Consider the following 6,000-nt stretch of genomic DNA (forward strand, 5'->3'; position numbering starts at 1 on the left):
AACAGTACCATAAATAGTCACATCATGTTCATTGATTAAGTTAAGGCAATAGCAGAGTGCTAACCATAACAGCCCATAAGGTCATCAAGGATAAAGTAAAGTGTAAAGCTAGTCAATCCTTAGGTTTCAAGTAAGTAATGCGGGGTAGTAAGTTATAAATGAATAGGACATAATGGGACAGAGGACACTTGCCTTCACCAAAACTGCTGATCAGGGACTTCCTCTGCAACTTCCTCGGGAAACATAGACTGCTCGTTGTCTACGTAAAGTAATCATTCACACTATGCACTTGGGAAATAACAAACAAAAGCAATATACCAAACATATGCAGCGGAGAGATCACAAGTTCATAATAGCAAAGGATTGGTACTCTGGTATTCCCTAGGTCTCGGGTAGAGGACTATACAAAGTGATTCATTATCCACTAATCAGGTCTAAGTCAGTGGTGGGGTTAAATCATTACATGGTTTTAAGTCCCTGAACTTAGGTGTTTAAGTCCATAAACTTAGGTGCTCCAACTTTTATTAAAGTCTACCATCTTCTAATTATCTCAAATAGGGTTCCAATAACCTTAATTCTATCCTAATGATCAACTATTAATTGGGACATGGAAACAGCAGGGAAACATTGTTTAAATAGGTAGACAAAAATACTATGAACATTTTGCAATTTGAAGCACTTAATTTGGAGTTCATATGACAAAGTTATGAATTTTACAAGATTGGGGATTAAAAATATGCCTTAAATACTTATTTTGAATTAAATAAAAGCTCCGAGGACCTAACTGCGAGAATCCAGGGACGGCAGGTTAAATTTCAGAAAAGCGGGGGTCTCTTTAAGAAAAAGTGCGGGCGAAGGGGTATCGGGCTCTAATAGTCGTTGGATCTCGGATCAACGCGCAGGATTAGATCCGCGGGCGGGCGCGCGAGCGCGCGGCGGCCTGAGCGGCTGACAGGCGGGGCCAGGCGGGCAGCGCGGGCGCGGGCGGGCTGACAGGCGGGGCCAGGCGGGCAGAGCAGGCGCGGGCGGGCTGACAGGCGGGGCCAGCGGGCAGAGCGGGCGCGGGGTGTGGGGGAAGCGACCCTGGGCCGTTGGATCTCCGGCGAACGGCTAGGGTTGGGCTCGGCCTAATTGAAACGGGGCCGCCCGATCTGGGATGGACGGCGGGGATCGGGTGGCCGGCCTTGTCCTCTCCTACGGCTAGCTGGGGCGGCGGCGCTCGTTCCCGCGGCGGAGAACTCGCCGGAGACGAGGGGCGCGGGGGCTCTGCGGGTCCCCGGGCGACCTGAGCGGCCGGGGAGGTTGGGGAAGGCGCGGGGAGACTTCTGGTGGGGGCTAGGTCGGGGCAGGGGCACCGGAGGGGGGCGGTCCACGGCGAAGCGGCTCGGCGGCGGCGCAAAAGGGCTCCGGCGAGCAATCAAACGCGACAGGAGGCAATACAAAGGTCGGGAGGGGGCGGGAGAGGTTCCTTACCTCAAGGCGGGCTCCGGGGACTCCTCGGTGGTGGCAATGGCGCGACGGCGGCCCGGGTCGACGGTGGCGGACCTCCGCGGCTGCACGGAGGACGGCGGGTGAGCGCGGGCAGAGGGAAATAGGGAGGGGGAGGGGAAATTGGGGCGCGTCCTGGGTTGCGGACGTCGAGGCGAAGCTCACCGTGGCAGAGGGCACGGCGGAGCTCCAACGGCGACGGGGAAACGTGCTCGAGCGGCGATGGTTAATGGCGGCGGCGCTCTGGCGTGCGCGCAGCGGGGGGAGGTGGAAGAGGGGTCTGCTGGTGCGCAAATGAGGGAGGGGGAGAGGGCGAGTGGGGTTCTGGGCTCAAGTGGCCGGGGGCGGGGCGGTTGCGAGCTCCACGCGCAACATGGGCGCGGAGTCCGCGGCAGCGCGCAGCTCGGGCGGCGGTTACATGGGGATGACAGGGCTGACAGCCCGGGCCCGCGAGCAGAGAGAGAGGGGAAAGCGGGCGCAGGCGCGGAGAAGGCGGCCGCGCTGACGGGCGGGCCCGCCAGGGCAGAGAGAGAGGAGGGGGAAGGGGCGCGCGCGGGATTGGGCCGGCTGGGCCGAAAGGCCGAGGGGGGGCAGGGTTGGGCTTCTTTCCCTTTTTCTTTTATTCTGGAATTTGTTTCCCTTTTCTTTTTATTTTCTCTATTTGATTCAAATCCAAATAAGCCACAAATTCAAATTAGACTTTCTAAGAATTATGCACCAAACAAAAGTGAAATCTAGGGTTCAACAAGATGCAACAATTCACACTCCCTTGGAGTTTGAGCTAATAGACTAAAATTACAAATAAAATAACCACCCTTCTTCTATAGAAATGAGAAAGAGAAGATTGGGGAAGGATGAGAAAAGAGAAGTAACACCTGAATTTGTGAATATGAGCAAAGAAATTTTATACCCCCAAATTCAGGGTGTTACAAACCTATCCACCTTAAAAGAATCTCGCCCCGAGATTCAGGGTTGGTCAGCAAAGAGTTCAGGGTATTTGGCCTTCAGATCATCTTCTCGTTCCAGGTTGCTTCTTCCTCTGAGTGGTGACCCCATCTGACTTTGCACATTCTGATGGTGTTCCTCCGGGTGACTCTGTCTGCAAACTCCAGAATCTGCGTTGGCTTCTCTATGTATGTCAGATCTTCCTGGACTTCCAAACCCTCCACTGGCAACTGTTCTTCTGGTACTCGCAGACACTTCTTCAATTGCGACACGTGGAACACGTTGTGCACTGCCGACAAACTTTCTGGTAGGTTGAGTTGGTAAGCCACTTCTCCACGCTTTGCTTGAATCTGATATGGTCCAACGTACCGGGGTGCTAACTTGCCTTTAACCCCGAACCTTCTGACTCCCCTGATAGGTGACACCTTCAGATAGACGTAGTCTCCCACTTCAAAACTCAGTTCTCTTCTCCTTTGGTCCGCATAGCTTCGCTGTCTTGATTGTGCTATCTTCAGATTCTCTCGAACCATTTTAATATTCTCTTCGGCTTCAAGCAAAATGTCGGGGCCAAACACCTGTCTCTCTCCAGGCTGGTCCCAATGCAGCGGAGTCCTACAACTCCGTCCATAGAGTGCCTGAAACGGCGACATCTTCAAGCTGGCCTGGTAACTATTGTTGTAGGAGAATTCTGCATAAGGTAACCTTTTGTCCCATCCTGACTTGTCTTGCAACGCACAGGCTCTCAACATATCTTCTAGGATCTGATTAGTTCTTTCAGTCTGACCATCTGTCTGCGGGTGATAAGCTGAGCTGAAGTTCAAATGTGTGCCCAAAGCTTCTTGTAGCTGCTGCCAAAAATGAGAGGTGAACTGTGTTCCTCGATCTGACACTATCTTCTTCGGCACACCATGAAGGCAGACTATCCGTGACATGTATAACTCAGCTAACGTTGCTCCGGTGTATGTTGTCTTCACGGGTATGAAACGGGCCACCTTTGTTAAGCGGTCCACAACCACCCAGATGGAATCATAGCCGGCCCGGGTACGAGGTAGGCCAACTATGAAATCCATCCCGATCTCATCCCACTTCCACTGAGGAATCCGCAATGGCTGCAACAATCCGGCGGGCCTCTGATGCTCTGCTTTGGTTCTCTGACAGCTATCGCAGATGGCGACATATTCTGCGATCTCTCTTTTCATGCCATACCACCAAAACCTCCTTTTTTAAATCCTGATACATCTTCTCGCTCCCAGGGTGTATGGAGTAGGCTGTCTCATGAGCTTCCTTGAGGATCAGTTCCCGAATAGGTTTGAGGTCGGGGACACACAATCGGTCCTTGAACCGTATTACTCCCTCTTCATCCTCTCGAAAGTCTTTGCCTCTTCCTTCTAAGATCAGCTGCCGGATCTTGTTGATGTTTTCATCATCCTTCTGCCCTTCTTTGATCTCCCGCTCTAGGGTGGGCTCTAATTCCACTGTTACTCCTTGCGTACTGTTCAGGAAACCGAGGCTTAGTCTGTCGAACTCCTTGGCTAACTCATACGACATTGGGTACGTGGCCAACATATTGACTTGACTCTTCCTGCTCAGAGCATCTGCAACAACATTGGCTTTGCCTGGATGGTAATGTATCTCCAACTCATAGTCCTTGATCAATTCCAACCATCTTCGCTGCCTCATGTTTAACTCTGACTGGGTGAATATGTATTTTAGACTTTTATGATCTGTGTAGATGTCACACTTCTGCCCATACAGGTAATGTCTCCAGGTCTTTAAAGCATGAACCACTGCTGCCAACTCCAGGTCATGTGTGGGATAATTTTTCTCATGGATCTTCAGCTGTCGAGATGAGTATGCTACAACTCTTCCTTCTTGCATTAGCACACATCCCAATCCGGTGTAAGAAGCGTCGCAATACACTGAGAATGGCTTGTGAACATGAGGCAGGACTAACACAGGAGCTGTAGTCAATCTATTTTTCAGTTCTTCAAATGCTTCCTGACACTTTTGGGTCCACTTAAACTCAACTTTCTTCGCTAGCAACGCTGTCATTGGTCTAGCAATATTTGAGAAGCCTTCAATGAAACGCCTATAGTATCCGGCCATTCCGATGAAGCTCTTGATCCCACGAACATCCTTTGGTGCTTTCCAGTTCAGGATATCTGCCACTTTCTTCGGATCCACTGCCAACCCATCTTGATTTATGATATGACCCAGAAATAAGACTTCATGAATCCAGAACTCGCATTTGCCCAGCTTGGCATACAACTGATGCTCTCGAAGTCTTTGCAATACCATCTTTAAATGATCTACATGATCTTCCTCACTTTGAGAGTATATGAGGATATCATCGATGAATACTACCACAAACTTGTCTAGATAGTCCATGAACACGCTGTTCATCAGATACATAAAGAAGGCTGGCGCATTTGTCAAACCAAAGGACATAACTGTGAACTCATATAACCCATACTTGGTGATGAATGCCGTCTTCGGTATGTCCGAGGGTCGGATTCTGAGTTGATGGTAACCTGATCTCAGATCTATCTTCGAGAATACGCTGGCGCCTCTGAGCTGGTCGAACAAATCTTCTATCCTTGGCAGGGGGTACTTGTTCTTGACAGTGACTTCATTCAAGGCTCTGTAGTCTATGCACATCCTTTTGGTACCATCTTTCTTCTCTACAAACAACACTGGAGCGGCCCAAGGCGAGGTACTTGGCCTGATGTAACCCTTCTCTAACATCTCATCTATCTGCTTCTTGAGTTCCACCAATTCTGGTCCAGACACTCGATAGGCTCTTTTGGAAATGGGGGCGGTACCAGGGATAAGCTCTATGGCAAATTCAACCTTTCTCTCGGGTGGCATGCCCGTTAATTCTTCGGGAAACACATCCGGAAAGTCCGACACAACTTTGATAGCCTCGAGCGGGTTGGGCTCCTTACTATCAACTGAAATCTGGTGACAGACTCCCTCCGCTGATTTAGGCATCCTTAGCTCGGCCACTACCTCTTCTCCTGACGGGGACTTCAATGTTACGGTCCTCTTGTCACAGCTAACATTCGCTTCATACTTCATTAACCAATTCATCCCTAGGATGACATCTATCCCAGGGGTGTCTATTACTATTAAGTCACTGGGGAAACCTATCCCCCTTATTTCCACCATTATATTTGAGCATATTTTATCTGTTTGCACCTTGCCACCAACCGAATTAATCCTCATGGGCGGCATCATTGCCTCTACTGAGATGTTATGCAATTCTACCCATGTTGCAGTGACAAACGAATGAGTTGCACCAGTATCAAATAGCACTTTTGCGGGATGAGATTCGACTGAGAACATACCTACTGCCACATCTGGTGCATCCTGGATCGCTTCGGCCTCCAAGTGGTTCACCTTCCCACGGTTGTACGCTTGGCTACGATTGCCTGCTGCCGGCTGCAGTACACCTTGCCTTGTTGGAGCATTGGGGTTGGTCTGCTGCTGCGCCAACTTCTTTGGGCACTGCATCACCCAGTGGCCTTGGTCTCCACAGTGGAAACATCCTCTGCCTCCTCCTTGTGC

Source organism: Zea mays, chromosome 3 (assembly GCF_902167145.1).
Source record: "Zea mays cultivar B73 chromosome 3, Zm-B73-REFERENCE-NAM-5.0, whole genome shotgun sequence".
Taxonomy (NCBI): Eukaryota; Viridiplantae; Streptophyta; class Magnoliopsida; order Poales; family Poaceae; genus Zea; species Zea mays.